This window comes from Palaemon carinicauda, chromosome 5 (assembly GCF_036898095.1).
Source record: "Palaemon carinicauda isolate YSFRI2023 chromosome 5, ASM3689809v2, whole genome shotgun sequence".
Classification (NCBI taxonomy): domain Eukaryota; kingdom Metazoa; phylum Arthropoda; class Malacostraca; order Decapoda; family Palaemonidae; genus Palaemon; species Palaemon carinicauda.
The window spans coordinates 144,778,212-144,795,233 of record NC_090729.1 but is presented as its reverse complement, the minus strand read 5'-3'; positions in this window follow the sequence as shown (position 1 = coordinate 144,795,233).

The following is a 17,022-nucleotide window of genomic DNA, read 5'->3' as shown; positions in this document are numbered from 1 at the left end:
AGGGTAGAAGAGACTCTTTAGCTATGGTAAGCAGCTCTTCTAGGAGAAGGACACTCCAAAATCAAACCATTGTTCTCTAGTCTTGGGTAGTGCCATAGCCTCTGTACCATAGTCTTCCACTGTCTTGAGTTAGAGTTCTCTTGCTTGAGGGTACAATCAGGCACACTATTCTATTTAATTTCTCTTCTTCTTGTTTTGTTAAAGTTTTCATAGTTTATATAGGAAATATTTATTTTAATGTTACTCTTCTTAAAATATTTTATTTTTCCTTCTTTCCTTTCCTTACTGGGCTATTTTCCCTGTTGGGGCCCCTGGGCTTATAGCATTTTGCTTTTCCAGCTAGGGTTGTAGCTTAGCAAATAATAATAATAATAATAATAATAATAATAATATCAGTCAGTGAGGTGAGCGTGAGTGCTGCATAACCGATGTGAGATAGAATTGCTTGTATACATAGAACAGTCTTAGGAGGCTGTTTGATACTCCTTGTTTGAGGGAGGTCATTCGTTTAAAGGCTGAGACACGAATTTTTGTTATCTCTCTGAGGTAGGTTACTTCATTGGCCGGTGATTTTTGCTGACAATAACTCCTAGGTACATGAATTGGCTTACCCATTCGATGGCTTCATCCCAAAGAATGAAGTTCTGAGGGTTTTGTGGGTGTTTTATGGCCATGGTTTTGGTCTTGTTAGTGTTGATCTTTAGCCCAAGATCACTGCATTTGGCCTGGATCATATCCAGTGCCTTTTGAGTGGCGTTTCTTACATGTGCTTTATGTAGGCAGATGATGCATATGTCATTGACGTATATAAATATTTTCACACCGTTTGGGAGGTTTAGAGTGGCTAGATTCTCCATTGGTAGATTGCACAGATAGGGGCTTAGTATGCCTCATTGTGGTGTTCCGTTTTCTAGGGGGGGATGAATTCTGAGGTTTTCCTTGAAAGGTGACTCTGGCTTCTCGGTTTAGTGTGTAGTTCCGACTCCAGGCCAGTAGATGTCCTTTTACTCTTTTCAACAAGTGTGACGAGGATGGCTGGAGAGCTGGCTATCTCTAATGCTTTCTCAAGATCGAGAAAGATGACAAAGGCTTTTTTGTCGTTGATTGTTGTAAGAACATCAGTAATGCATTCTTGAGTGTCTATGCCTTTTCTGTAGGCATATAGGCGGTAATGTAGTTGGCCTATTTTCCATTGAATTCTGTTGAGTACCATTCTTTCCGCTACTTTTTCGGTGCGGCTAATTAAAGCTATGGATTGGTAGGTGTCTGGTTCCTTGGGTTTTGGGAAGGCGTTTGTGTCCTGTTGATTCCATGTTATTGGGCGGAGTCTTTCTGCATGTGTTCTGATGATTAAGTGCAAGTACACCCACTTTGCGGGGCTTCCCATGTTCTTTAGCATACTGTATGTGATCAAGTCGGCTCCAGGGGCAGTGTCCTTTCAGCCTTTTGCAGGAGCCCTGTTGAGTTCTTCCGTGGTGTAGGGATTGATGGTGTCATCTCTCATGTTGCAGACGGCTTCTATAATGTTATCCCTGATTGGAAGCAGTGTTCTCTGCCTGTTTATGGTTTGCTGAGGGAGATTTGTGCTTTTTGCTCGGTCGGCAAAGTTATTAGCAATTCTATTTGCTTCTGTTAATGGGTCTGGGTGGGTGACTTTGCGTATGCTGTATTTTCCAGAGACTTTGTTGAACCAGCTCCATATTTTTGTTAGGGATGTGTTCAAGTTGATTTCGTGGCACCATGAATACCATTTGTCTGTTTTCACTTCCAGTGTTACCTGTAGGGAATGTTTGGTGATTTCCACGAGTAGATCATGAAGTTCATCAGCTCTGTATTTCCTGAAGAGCTTTCTGGTTCTCTTGATTCTGGCACAAGCATGAAGGGCAACCTACTTTGTAGGTAGTAGGTTGGCCAGGGCACCAGCCACCCGTTGATATACTACCACTAGAGAGTTATGGCATCTTTTGACTGCCCAGGCAGTACTACATTAGATCCTTCTCTCTGGTCACGGTTCATTTTCCCTTTGCTTAAACATACACCGAATATTCTGGCCTATTCTTTACATATTTTCCTCTGTCCTCATACACCTGACAACACTGAGATTACCAAACAATTCTTCTTCACCCAAGGGGTTACTGTACTGTAATTGTTCAGTGGCCACTTTCCTCTTGCTAAGGGTAGAAGAGACTTTTTAGCTATGGTAAGCAGCTCTTCTAGGAGAAGGACACTCCAATATCAAACCATTGTTCTCTAGTCTTGAGTAGTGCCATAGCCTCTGTACCATAGTCATACACTGTCATGGGTTAGAGTTGTCTTGCTTCAGGATACACGCGGGCATATTATTCTATCTAATTTCTCTTCCTCTTGTTTTGTTAAAGTTTATATAGTTTATATAGGAGATATTTATTTTAATGATGTAACTCTTCTTAGAATATTTCATTTTTCACTTTTTCCTTTCCTCACTGGGCCATTTTCCCTGTTGGAGCCCCTGGGCTTATAGTATCCTGCTTTTCCAACCAGGGTTGTAGCCTAGCAAGTAATAATAATAATTCGTCTCTGGTAAGACATCTCCTTTTCTTGGACATGACAAGAGTTTTGAGATTGGAGTTTGTCGTCAGAAGGAGAGATTCCCGTTGAAATCTGGCTGTGCCCGACCTCTGGTAATTCCTATCTCGTCTAGTAGAGTCATGCCTTCTCTATCATAAGGTTCAATACCACACAGTATTCTGGAAGTTTAATTCCAGCTTTGACCAAGTTATGGATTGATCTTCCTAATCAGATAGCTAAATCGGTGGAACTTCAAAAGTTCAAACTTGTAGCAAATGTTTTTTTTTTCTTCTTTTTTCTTTTTTTGAACACAGTAACACAAGTATCTTTTTATAGTATATATATATATAAAAGACTAATTTCAATGTTGTTACTGTTCTTAAGATATTTTATTTTAATTGCTCATTACTTCTCATGTTGTTTATCTATTTCCTTATTTACTTTCCTCACTGGGCTATTTTCCCTGTTGGAGCATCCTACTTTTCCAATTGGGGCTGTAGCTTAGCTAATAATAATAATAATAATAATAATAATAATAATAATAATAATAATAATAATAATAATAATAATAATAATAATAATAATAATAATGATGATAGACAGTCTTTTTTGAAAGCTTATGTACCCCTGTATGAGCGGTGCTAAATACAATGGCCAATTGTTTACATATAAGTAGCTTTTTGATATTCTGCATCCTGGTTGGTTTCCTTAAAAGTCTGCAGAAACTTTTAAATGTTAAGAATCACTCTGCTCAAAAGTGATGTTATAGTGTTTAGTGTATAAATATTGTCTGTCTTGTGTAGAGTAGTATATGAAAATTTCCTCGCTTTCGGAATTAATTACTCTTGGTAAAGAACTGGGCTATGAGGGACAAGACTTAAAAGTTTTTACTAACCATGAACAGAAGGTACAGCGTGATCTTAACAAGAAAGGGAACATGAACGCGAGAAACTGGAAAAGGAACAGTTATATGAAGTGATGGGTTGAAATTTCTTTGTGTGAGGAAAATTATGAAGGTTTGTTAGACTTAATTCTTATGAAACAGGTTTTGCTAAGCTGTGGTAAACAATTACAAACTTACTTACGAGAACGGCTGCCTTTAAAACTTGACCAGATTGTTGATTGAGCAGGAAGTTATGTTCAGACCCATCGAGGTCTACTTTACAATTCAATTTTTCCCTCGGGTGCTAAGGAAAAATTTGATCCAGAACAAGTTAAAGAAGTACCAACAAAAGTTCTTAATTCTTTTAAATGATATATTATGGCAAAATTGTTCACAAAGCTTCAAATTGATTATTGATCAATCAACATTTTATAACTAACTAACCACTACTTTTTAGTTTTCAACTTAACCTCTGTTCCTGGTTCTTTTCTTCCAGCTTGATACCCAGTCACTTTTAACTTGTTTCATTTTGCAATTTCATGGGTTTCCACCATTTGTGTCCTGGTTAAATCACCTGATTACGAGTTGCTTCTCATGTATTTAAGAATACACACACACACACACACACACACACACACACACATATATATATATATATATATATATATATATATATATATATATATATATATATATATATATATATAATATATATATATATATATATATATATATATATATATATATATATATATATATATATATATATATATATATATATATATATATATATATATATATATATATATACATTATATATACAATATATATATATATATATATATATATATATATATATATATATATATATATATATATATATATATTTATATATATGTATACTGTATATATATATATATATATATATATATATATATATATATATATATATATATATATATATATATATATATATATATATATATATGTATATATATATATATATATATATATATATATATATATATATATATATATATATATATATATATATACATACGTACAACATTGCCAGGGAAGAATAGATATGAATTTGTATGATTCCCTTATGTAAGCTATACAAGATATAGAGATGAAACTAGTCAAATTAAAATTAAAGATAATGGATTAACCGAAGTGAGTGTTTTGTATCATTTATATGTTATATATCATTCACAACTTATTAGGGAAAAGATAGCAAACCATGGCCTTGAAATCAAAGAATCTTTTACAGGAAATATGTGCCAAGTACGATTTAAATGGTATCCTTCATAACAAATGTCAGAATTGCTATTCATAATGACTAAATTGACATGAAATTTAGGACAGAATCGAAAAAATCAGGAATTCGTTGAATGTTGATACAAGTTTTAAGGTGAATTTTAATATTAAGTACTAGGTGAAAAAAAAAAAAAACGATACATTACGGCTATACAAATGAGGTTTCCTTTTTATCTCTAAAGATTCTAATGTGTTTAACTTCCAACAATTGAACAGTATCTGAATACCTCTTAGATTGCATTATTGTACATTAGTTTGTGCTTTAAAAGTCTCTAACATTCTCTTTAAATACTGATGAATCCTTTTTCTTTATTGATCATTTTATATAAGGGTAACTTATCTAGTTCATTCACTAAAACGATAAACGGTACGCTAAACTTCGTCTTCAATTTTGAAATTGATCTATCATCGGTCCAGTTGCAGTATGATATTAATACTTATTAGCAAATATACTAAAAGGATTCATATCATACCTAAATTATCTATAATTAACATTCCAAATTGTAACACGCGAGGTTATTCGGTACTAGTGTGGCTTGTAGGCCTATTCTATCCATATCGTACTGTACATTTTGCCAGTTTGCTCCAAAATTTATGGGATACAAGTATCATTTCATTAATTTCAATACTCGCATAGAACTTTCTGGAATTTTTTGTAATGATTTGGTAGCATTGTTTCGAGTATTTTAGGAATTGTGGTAAAACATAATTATCTTACATGGATAGGCTACAAATGCGTTTACCTAAAACTCTCCTTCAAAATAAGAATTTTTCTGGACGTTGTTATTGCAGTGTTTATACCTTTACACTAACATATTCTGATAAGAATAGCTTGTGAATCTTAGATGTGAGAGACAGCTAGTCACACTAAAATGGAAGCAATCATAGTCTAGATTTGGTGACTTTACAACTAACCATAATCGTGTTTCCTACACAGATTTACAAATTTTCCTCTAACACTAAATTCCCACAACGCCTCGATCAAATAGACACAAAAATACTACACGAAAAACTTAGCAACTTTCATAGCATCCCAGAAAATAGGTATTTCATGGAAATTCGATCATAAATTAATTATTTTCATATGGAATCCCTTTGGTAAAACGTTTTTTTTTTTTTTTTTTTTTTTTTTTTTTTTTTTTTTTTTTTTTTTTTTTTTTTTTTTTTTTTTTTTTTTTTTCCTAGTAGAAAATATTGTCCTGACTCGTGAGATAAAAGAGGTTAAGACTAATCATCGATAACTGATACATGCCAAACTTCGGTAACCAGATAGGAGGATCAAATGTCGTACTGTCTGGCTATAAGGGACACCATAACTCTCTGTTCAATGGGCTATTTATCATGCAAGACGCATTCCTAGTTATAAATAAAGATTTAATCTATTCACTCTCATTGAAATCTTGTATGATGTGTTTTAAACACACTATTCTCATACCTTTATCCGAATCATAACAATATTGTTTAGTCCTTATTCTTTTTCAATTTTCTGTTACCAAGGTTTATTCAGCGTTTTCTTCTTATGATATGGTAACCTAAAGAATTTTAAGAAATATATTGTCACATACTACCTACGCAAAGGAAGTTACATTTTTGAGTCAATGTATCTATTTACTTATTGATACATTTTTATTACTTATTAATCTATTTATTCATTTATCTATCTTATTTATTTATTTATTTATTTATTTATTTATTTATTTATTTATTTATTTATTTATTTATGCATTCATTTATCTATTCAGTTATTCTACTTATTAATCTATTTATTCATTTATCTATCTTATTTATTTATTTATTTATTTATTTATTTATTTATTTATACATTCATTTATCTATTCAGTTATTCATTTATATATTTATCAATTTATTTGTCTGCGTGTCTAAGGACAGGATTACGACAAAACTACTCAAAGGATTTTGATGAAATTTTCACCACAGATAGATCTTAGGTTATGGACGACACCATTAAATTTTAGTGATGATCTGGATCAGGATCCGTATTCTATATGGAGATTTGCATTTTTCACAATTTTAAAGACTACGTCAAAACAAACTGACGGATTTTGACGAAATTTCCACACATACAAATCTTCGACCATGAGCGACTCCGTTTACTTTTAGAGATGATCCGAATCCGGAATCTAAATCCGGATTTGCATTTTTCATCAACGAATTCCTTTTTTCCTTTTGTTCGTGTTCGTTATGCCTTCATATTCATTGAAACTTATAGAGAAAGAAAATTTCATAACGTTTTTCTAAATCTAAACACACACACACACACACACACACACACACATGTGTAGGCCTAGATTAGCAATAGGAATTCTATGACAAAGGAATGCCAAATCAGCTATAAGTTTGGGCCACTGTACTGAGCTATGAAAAGGTAGCAGGAATTAAATAGTCTACTTTGATGAGCTAGCTAAAACTGTCTTATAAGCTCATACAATTCCATTTATTAATTCTTTTCTGAAACGTTTTATTGTTATTTTTTTTTTAACTAACAAATGTTAAGAGCAAAATAGGGAGTAGGATTTCATTAGAAAAAGGGTTCCCTAACTATGGGTCATGACCCAAAAAAGGGGTCATGAGCCCTTTTCTGGGGGTCATGGAGGGACTAACAACTATATGCACTACATTCAGCTTGCCAGAATGGGGCAAAACTTTTCAGTCGGCCTTGGATCTTGTGTGCAAGCACAGTTTGGTGGTGCATTGTTAGGTACCACAGCTGCCAGATTTATCATAATCATGCTAACTTTTTTTTTTTTTTTTTTTTTTTTTTGCCTATTTCGCATATAAAATGTCGATTAATATGAAAAGCCGTATCTGGCATAATTTTGGCATATTTCAATACTTTCTTTAATAATTATATTTCTTATGTATACTTTTAAATAGATTATGAAACTGATAGACGAAAATGATCATGAATGGGAGGTAAATCAGTTGTTGTTTGCGGTTGATACTGTACTGGTTGCAGACTCGGGAGAAAAGCTTGGTCTATTAGTGACAGAATTTGAAAGGGTATGTGAAAGAAGGAAGTTGAGAGTTAATGTGGTAAGAGTAAGGTTATGAGATGTACGAGAAGGGAAGGTGGTGCGAGGTTGAATATCATGTTGAATGGAGTTACTTGAGGAAGTAGATCGGTTTAAGTACTTGGGGTCTATTGTTGGAGCAAATGGTGGAGTGGAAGCAGATGTACGTCAGAGAGTGAATGAAGGGTGCAAAGTGTTGGTGCCAGTGAAGGGACTGGTAAAGAATAGAGGGTTAGGCATGAATGTAAAGAGAGTTCTGTATGAGAAAGTAATTGTACCAACTGTGATGTATGGATCGGAGTTGTGGGGAATGAAAGGTGATGGAGAGACAGAAATTGAATGTGTTTGAGATGAAGTGGCTAAGGAGTATGGCTGGTGTATCTCGAGTAGATAGGGTTAGGAACGAAGTAGTCAGGGTGAGAAGGGGTGTAATAAATGATTTAGTAGCTAGAGTAGATATGAATGTGTTGAGGTGGTTTGGCCATGTTGAGAGAATAGAAAATGTCTGTCTGCTAAAGAAGGTGATGAATGCAAAAGTTGATAGGAGAAGTACAAGAGGAAGGCCAAGGTTTGGGTGGATGGATGGAGTGAAGAAAGCTCTGGGTGATAGGAGGATAGATGTGAGTGAGGCAAGAGAGCATCCTAAGAGTAGGAATGAATGGCGAGCGATTGTGACGCAGTTCCGGTAGGGTCTGCTGCTTCCTCCTGTCGCCTTGGATGACCGCGGAGGTAGCAGCAGTAGGGAATACAGCTCATGAAGTTTCATCTGTGGTGGACAATGTGGGAGGGTGGGCTGTGGCACCCTAGCAGTACCAGCCGAACTCGGTTGAGTCCCTCGTCAGGCTGGGAGGAGCGTAGAGACGAAAGGTCACTTTTTTTTCATTTGTTTGATGTCGGCTACCCCCCAAAATTGGGGGAAGTGCCTTGGTATATGGATGTATGTATAGTCTTTAATAAATACGGAATCAAGTTGGAAAATTAAATGGTAAACTGCTTAGTGTTTGCGTTAAGATATGATTACAGACGTGATGGAATCACATCAAATTTAATTTAGGGGTCTAGTTCATGTCTGTTTTCACCACCTGATCCTGCGGATTCACGGAAATCTAGCTCAAGCTGAAGGAACACTTCACCGAGGTTCATCCAGAAGTGGCCAACATGGATTTTTCTAGCTTCAAAATAAAAAAACACCAACTCAAATGGCCGAGTTAGAATCACGGAACAGAAGTTCTCTTTCAACCTAGCAACCTCGTCAATGCACCGTATAGGATTTCCCTTATTTTTGCAAAGCAGAAGAAGCCACACACAGTTAGAGAGAAGCTTGTTAGACCTTGCAATGTAGAAGCTGCTTATCTTGTTCTTGATCGGAACTATGACACCAAGATTAATCAGATAAGTCTTTCGGACACCACAGTTAAGCAGCGTATCGATGACATGTCACAGGACATCAAATCTCAGGTGATAGAGAAAATGAAACTCTCTCAATTCTTAGCTATCTAACTTAATGAGACCACAGACGTGCACATCTTCCTCAGCTTTTGATTTATGCTCAGTTCATCTCCGAAAATCAGGTGTAGGAGGAGTTTCTCTTCTACAGCCCACTGATAACAACTACAAAGGTTGAAGATATGAATAGTGTCCAACTTCTTCGAAGATAAAAAACTCTTGTGGGCAAAATTGGTTGGTGTCTGTATGGACGGAGCTCCCAGCATGCTCAGCTCCAAGTCAGGATTTATAACTCTGGTCAAAACAAATAACCTACACATCTTAACAAGACTTTTGCCTTCAAGACATTTCCTGATCTTCTCAAAGGTACCTTGTGTACAGTGGTCCGCTTCGCCAATCATTGTCAAAAGAGGGGCACTCAACGCAAGGCTATTTCGTAGGTGATGCCAAAATATGGATTCTGCTCACCAAGACCTCCTCAACTGCACATCTGTTTTTAAAGATTAATGCTCTCGCTTAGATATTTGAACTATTTGATGAATTGCATATATTTCTGGCAGCCGAAGAGAAGAAAACCGAACAGCTGTTAAATGACATTTAGGTGCCATTTAAATGTACTCTTGCCTACTTGGCAGATGTTTTTGAAGCTTTGAATGAACTCGACCGGCAACTACAGGGCCCAGATACCACCAGCCCAATGCATACTGATGCCATCAAGGCTTTCCTCGACAAGTAAGCTCTCTGGAAGAGGAAAGCTGAAAGGGGTAATGTAGCTTCTTATCAGCATTTGAACTAGGTCATCGGAGATGAACCACTTGCTGAGGAGCTGCAACAGAAGATTAAGGAGCACTTGATAATCCTTTCTGAAGCACTGAGGATGATCTTCCTGATAACATACAAGAGAAATTATTTGAGCTCAGCAACAAGACCGCAGTGAAGGGAGAGTTCCAGGATCAGCAATAGTTCAACAGTTCTCTAGTCTTGGGTAGTGCCATAGCCTCTGTACCATGGTCTTCCACTGTCTTGGGTTAGAGTTCTCTTGCTTGAGGGTACACTCGGGCACGCTATTCTATCTAATTTCTCTCTTTCTTGTTTTGTTAAAGTTTTTATAGTTTATAAAGGAAATATTTATTTTAATGTTGTTGCTATTCTTAAAATATTTTATTTTTCCTTTTTTCCTTTTCTCACTGAGCTATTTTTCCTGTTGGGGTCCCTGGGCTTATAACATCCTGCTTTTCCAACTAAGGTTGTAGCTTAGCAAGTAATAATAATAATGATAACAACAATAATAATAATAATAATAATAATAATAATAATAATAATAATAATAATAATAATAATAATAATAATAATAATAATAATAATAATAACTGCTGGGTTAAGAATCTCTCCGCTTTCCCCAAGACCAGAAAATTTACCCTGAAAGTAGTCATTCCTTTCTCCTCCTTTTACCTCTGTCAAAGTGATCAAATCGAAGGCTAGAAATAGGTTAAATGCTCATGCAGACATGCGATGTGACCCGAGCAATACAGACCCTCGCAGTGATTTGTTTGTAGCAAAAAGAGAGGGTACATTCTTCATATTAAAATGTTATTAAATCCGTCATTGTTAATAAGAATTGATAATTATCAATGAAGACTTTATTTTTCTCTCCGCTGTGATTGATATTTAAAACTTAGATATATATGCGTGTGCTATTTAAAATTAGTACTATTTTAAAAGGCTTGTAAATGTAGGGGCCATGACAGGTTTGGTACTGTTGTAAGGGGTCATATACGAAAAAAGTTTAGGAAACACTGCATAAGAAACTATGAAAGTTGTATTTAGAATAATAATGTAAATCTCTAGCAGACAGACAAGTGTTATGGGATGTTCCATGTTACGGACGAAATGCTCAGTTTATTTAATCATCCATATCCAGGTACCATATCCCAAGGATGTCTGTAATTATAGATAGCCATTTCTCCCTATTTTCAGCATTCTGCAGCAACCGAAATGCAGATATTCTTCCTCCAGTCATTCTCACTAATCCATCCATATGTTTTTGTCAATGTATATTATTATTATTATTATTATTATTATTATTATTATTATTATTATTATTATTATTATTATTATTATTTTGATTACTAGCCAAGCTACAAACCTAGTTGAAAAAACAAGATGCTATAAGCCCAAGGGCTCCAACAGGGAAAAATAGCCCAGTGAGGAAAGGAAACAAGGAATAAAATACACGATATAAGAAGTAATGAAAAATTGAAATAAAATATTAAAAAAACATTAACAACATTAGAACAGATAATTCATATATAACTATAAAAAGACTTATGTCAGCCTGTTCACCATAAAAACATTTGTTGCAACTTTGAACTTTTGAAGTTCTACTTATTCAACTACCTGATTAGGAAGATCATTCCACAGTTTGGTCACAGCTGGAATAAAACTTCTAAAATACTGTGTAGTATTGATCATGATGATGGAGGAGGCCTGGCTATTAGAATTAACTGCCTGCCTAGGATTACGACAAAGATGAAGCTGTTGATAGAGCTTCATCAATATTCAGTGATTCCAACGGAAAGGAATGTGAGGATTTAATGAAATAACCCAACAAGAATTCTAAACACAAATATTGTCATTATGGCAGCCAACTTATAAAGACATTAAAGTTATTATATTTTCCACGCTTCTATACTACCGCTGGAGAGGTATGGGTCCTTTGACTGGCCAGACAGTACATTGGATCCTTCTCTCTGGTTACGGTTCATTTTCCTTTTGCCTACACATGCACCGAATAGTCTGGCCTATTCTTTAAATATTCTCTTCTGTCCTCATTCACCTGACAACACTGAGATTACCAAACAATTCTTCTTCACCCAAGGGGTTACTGCACTGTAATTGTTCAGTGGCCACTTTCTTCATGTTAAGGGCAGAAGAGACTCTTTAGCTATGGTATGCAGCTCTTTTAGGAGAAGGACACTCCAAAATCAAACCATTGTTCTCTAGTCTTGGGTAGTGTTATAGCCTCTATACCATGGTCTTCCACTGTCTTGGGTTAAAGTTCTCTTGCTTGAGGGTACACTCAGGCACTCTAATCTATCCAATTTCTCCTCCTTTTGCTTTGTTAAAGTTTTTATAGTTTATATAGGAGATATTTATTTTAATGTTACTGTTCTTAAAATATTTTATTTTTCCTTGTTTCCTTTCCTCACTGGGCTATTTTCCTTGTCGGAGTCTCTGGGCATATAGCACCTGCTTTTCCAACTAGGGTTGTAGCTTAGCAAGTAATAATAATAATTATATCGACATCATGTTTTTTAGAGTTTTTTAACACCATTGTTATTATGTTGTCTAAGTTTCCAAAAGCAATTATTGTCATAATGTTTTCCAACTTCATCAATAAATGGTTAGTAATTATAACCTCGACCATATCATCCAATAGAATATTCACACATTTGTGAATCGCTGCATTTATTCATTATCAAGAGTAATTTAGCCTTAGATCTACCTTTTTTTTTTTTCTTAGAAAATTTGAGGCCCCTTTTACAAATCAGATTGGGAGGCAACTCTGCTGGTGACCCTAAGATGAAACTTAAAAAAAGGATCATAATATGAAACACCGTACTTATCTATTAGCTTTTCATAAACAAAGAAAATTAATTTTATGATGATTATTTTATTGCCAACGTATATAGACTTAGGATGGTAGAATTTGGCATCAAGTATTCCATTTTCTTTTTGAGCACGTAATCCGCATTTATTATCCTTAGAAGCAGTGTTGCCAGATATGGGAATTTATTCCTAGATTTAGGGATTTTGGGTGTCTGATGGGGATATTCTGTACAAATTTCTATTAAGAAGAAACAATGATGAGTAAATCTTTATATTGTTGCAATCAGTTTACTTACACTCATATAGAATATAGTGAGTAATTTCTATATTAAGAAAGCCTACCTGATCAGAAGAAAATATATTTGTGGAAATTGGGATTTTTTTGGGTTGTTTTGGGGATTTTTTATCAGGAGTTTTGGGGATTTTTAGACTAACCCATCTGGCAACACTGCCTTAAAAGTTATATTGATTATTGGAACGTCAAAGTCAACTTGGCTGTTAAGTGTGTAGTGTACGTTACTTATGTGCTGTTCATAATTCACGGTGATTTACAGTATATTTAGTCATGGTCAGGGTTTAGAGTTGTCAATATTGACGCTCATCCGTTATGATATGTTGCATAACATAGCTTGTCATTGTGAAAATGCCTGTCGAAAAAAAGTTTTGGTAAGGTTAAGTTGCCAGAAGTTGTTTTGGTGGTTTCTCTGGACAAGTTGGACAACTCTTTGAAGACCGTTGGCCAACCCTACAATACTAGGCCTAAGGTATGACAGATTCAAACCCCGCAAGAAGAAAGGGTAAAGTGAAGAATGTGACACGCCCGGGGATCTAAAGGTAAGATACTATTGACTAGCTTTATCTTAGCTTTGCCACCATTGCAGTTTCATCCATGTTTTGATAACTTTTACCCAGTAGGCCTATCTCATGGTTTGAGGGTAAAATTATAGAACAACACGGGCCAACATTTCTAATAGGAAAATAGGTATTATTGTACTATATTACAGGGCAATGTAACCTAGGGAAAAAACTTTTTTTGGTATTATTACAGTTTCATCCATTATGGGAAATGTATTATAATAATATGTTTCCCTAGTACAGCACGTGATAACCAAATACTTCCTCTTAATACATTATTGTCGCTAATGCATACTTACGGAGAAAAAACTATTTCAGATATTGAAGGTCTTGACTTTTTCTAAGTTTTAGTGTATATCTTTCCATGGCCACGCAAGCTACCTCTTGTTAGTTTGTATATCTGTTTTCATCCTACTTGGCTCCTCCCCATTGCGTAATGTGACAATATTTGCTTGAATGCGCATTTGCTCCTCCCACTAATGTCGCTCCTCCAATCAAAATACAACTGGGATCGGTAAATTTTTAGTTTCAGCCAAATTTGGAAAAATGCAATAAAAATATATTTGTTGCATCAGAAATAGTGTGGTTTCAATGAATTTAACGTTTATTTTGACTGCAAACCAACCGATTTAGAGATTTACTATGTATACCCTAGTTCATCCCACCAATTATGGGGGACACCCTTTGGGAACCGGGGTTTTGAGTGGGGGAAGGGGGGGGAGGGTGTTGGGGCATTGAATGATATTTGCAATAAATGAATAATTAATGTTCCAGCACCCCTCCCCCATACCCCTAACTAGGCCTACCGGGGGGAGGGGGGTATGGCCCCCCAGCGACCCCCCCTTAAAGCCACAGTAATTTTCAGGGCACCACAGAACCTAACAAACCCACCTAACCTAACCTAGGGGCCCTGTACCCCTACCGGGGGGGGCTTCGCCCCCCCTGCGACCCCCCCTTATGGCCAAAGTAATTTTCAAGGCACCACAGAACCTAACAAACCCACCTAACCTAACCTAGGGACCCTGTACCCCTACCGGGGGGGGGGGGGGCTTCGCCCCCCCTTAAGGCCACAGTAATTTTCAGGGCACCACAGAACCTAACAAACCCACCTAACCTAACCTAGGGGCCCTGTACCCCTACCGGGGGGGGCTTCGCCCCCCCTGCGACCCCCCCTTAAGGCCACAGTAATTTTCAGGGCACCACAGAACCTAACAAACCCACCTAACCTAACCTAGGGGCCCTGTACCCCTACCGGGGGGGGCTTCGCCCCCCCTGCGACCCCCCCTTTAACCAGGGGTAAATTTGAATATATATATTTTGTTAAATCACTTCTTACCTTAAACGGAAGATGACGATGAAGATGTGGAAGGTTGTGGTTGACCCTCTTCTGAATCATCAAGTACTGGAATACGTTCAGATTTGGTACAATACCACACATGTCTATCCTCACGAAAATGTAAAGGCGAATCACATTTACCACACTGGACACTTAAAGGTAATACGGAATGCTCCCTTAGAAAACGATTCACTACTTCAGGAGTTCCATTATAATTCCCATGAAATCGGCCGATCACATCAAAATAGGAATATCGACATATTTCACACAACCGTACCGGAGGATCCATGACAGTAAAATGACGTGTGATGAAAATATAGAAACCGGAACTTTTGAAAACCGAAAACAAACGACAATCACGGGTTTCTCCCATAATGAAATAGGGAAAAAAACAAAAGAGTATCGTTTACACTGTTATATTGCACGAAAAACAGATCCTTGAAACAAGACTGAGAGACCAATGAATCGTCCAATAATAACCCTTGAAAAGAACCCAGTAGTATTTTGATTGGAGGAGCGACATTAGTGGGAGGAGCAAATGCGCATTCAATTAAATATTGTCACATTACGCAATGGGGCGGAGCCAAGTAAGATGAAAACAGACATTCAAACGAACAAGAGCTACCTTGCGTGCCCATGGAAAGATATACAGTAAACTTTGAAAAAGTCAAGACCTTCAATTCCTGAAATATTTTTTTTCTCTGTAAGTATGCATTAGCGACAATAATGTATTGAGAAGAAGTGTTTTGTTATCACGTGCTTTACTAGGAAAATATATTAATATAATACATTTCCCAATTTGGTTGAATCCAAAACTTTACCCTGGGATCTTTTCAAGGGTTATTATTGGACGATTCATTTTGTCTCTTATTCTTGTTTCAAGGATCTGTTTTTCGTGCAATATAACATTGTAACCGATAGTATTTTGTTTTTTTCCTATTTCATTATGGGAAAAACTCCTGATTGTCGTTTGTTTTGGGGTTGGAAACCTGCCGGTTAAGTTTTCTCGTTACTTAACTGTCATGGATCCTCCGGTGCAGGTGTGCGATATATGTCGTTATTCTTATTTTGAAATGATCGGCCGATTTCATGGTAATTATAATGGTACCCCAGACATTGTGAATCGGTTTCTTCGAGAGCATTTAGTATTACAGTACCTACAAGTGTTTCGTGTGCTAAATGTGATTCGCCTTTACTTTTCCGTGAAGATAGACATGTGTGGTATTGTACAAAATCAGTGAAAATACCTAAAACGAAGAAAAGGCGTTTGTGCAATTATAGTGTTAGTGACTATAAGGGAACTTTTCTTCACGGGTCCCACCTTCCCCCGTGGAAATTAATTTTATTTGTCAATCACTGGTTACATAAGTGTTGGGACCACCATTTTGTAATTAAGGGCCTCAGTATATCTCCTTCTACTAGTGTAGACTGGAGAAGCTTTTGTTCAGAAGTGACTGAATTTAGTTTTTATAACCAAGAGGCTATTGGTGGTGAAGGTGTAATCGTTGAGATTGACGAATCTCATTTTGGAAAACGGAAGTATGACCGTGGAAGGCCTCTAAGTGACATATGGGTGTTGGGGGGTATTGAGAGGCAGTCCAAAAAAACATTTATTGTGCCTTTAATTGACCCATTACCACGGAAGCGTGATGCAGCTACCCTCATCCCTTTAATTGAGAAGTACATTAAACGGGGCAGCATTGTTGTTAGTGATAAGTGGCGGGCTTATAATTCTCTGTAGTCTCTTGGATACGATCACCGTACTGTAAACCATTCTGAAAATTTTGTGGATCCTTCAAACCCCGACACCCATACCCAAAACATTGAACGTCTTTGGCGGGAGCTGAAGGAATGGATACAACGGCCTGGTAACCGTTGTGAATACTTCAGGCAGTATTTGTCACGTTTTACACAAATACCCTGAGGAGGAGCTGCTCCATCATTTTTTTTATCACGGCCAGCAAACTGTATCCTCCACAATCTGAGGCACAACG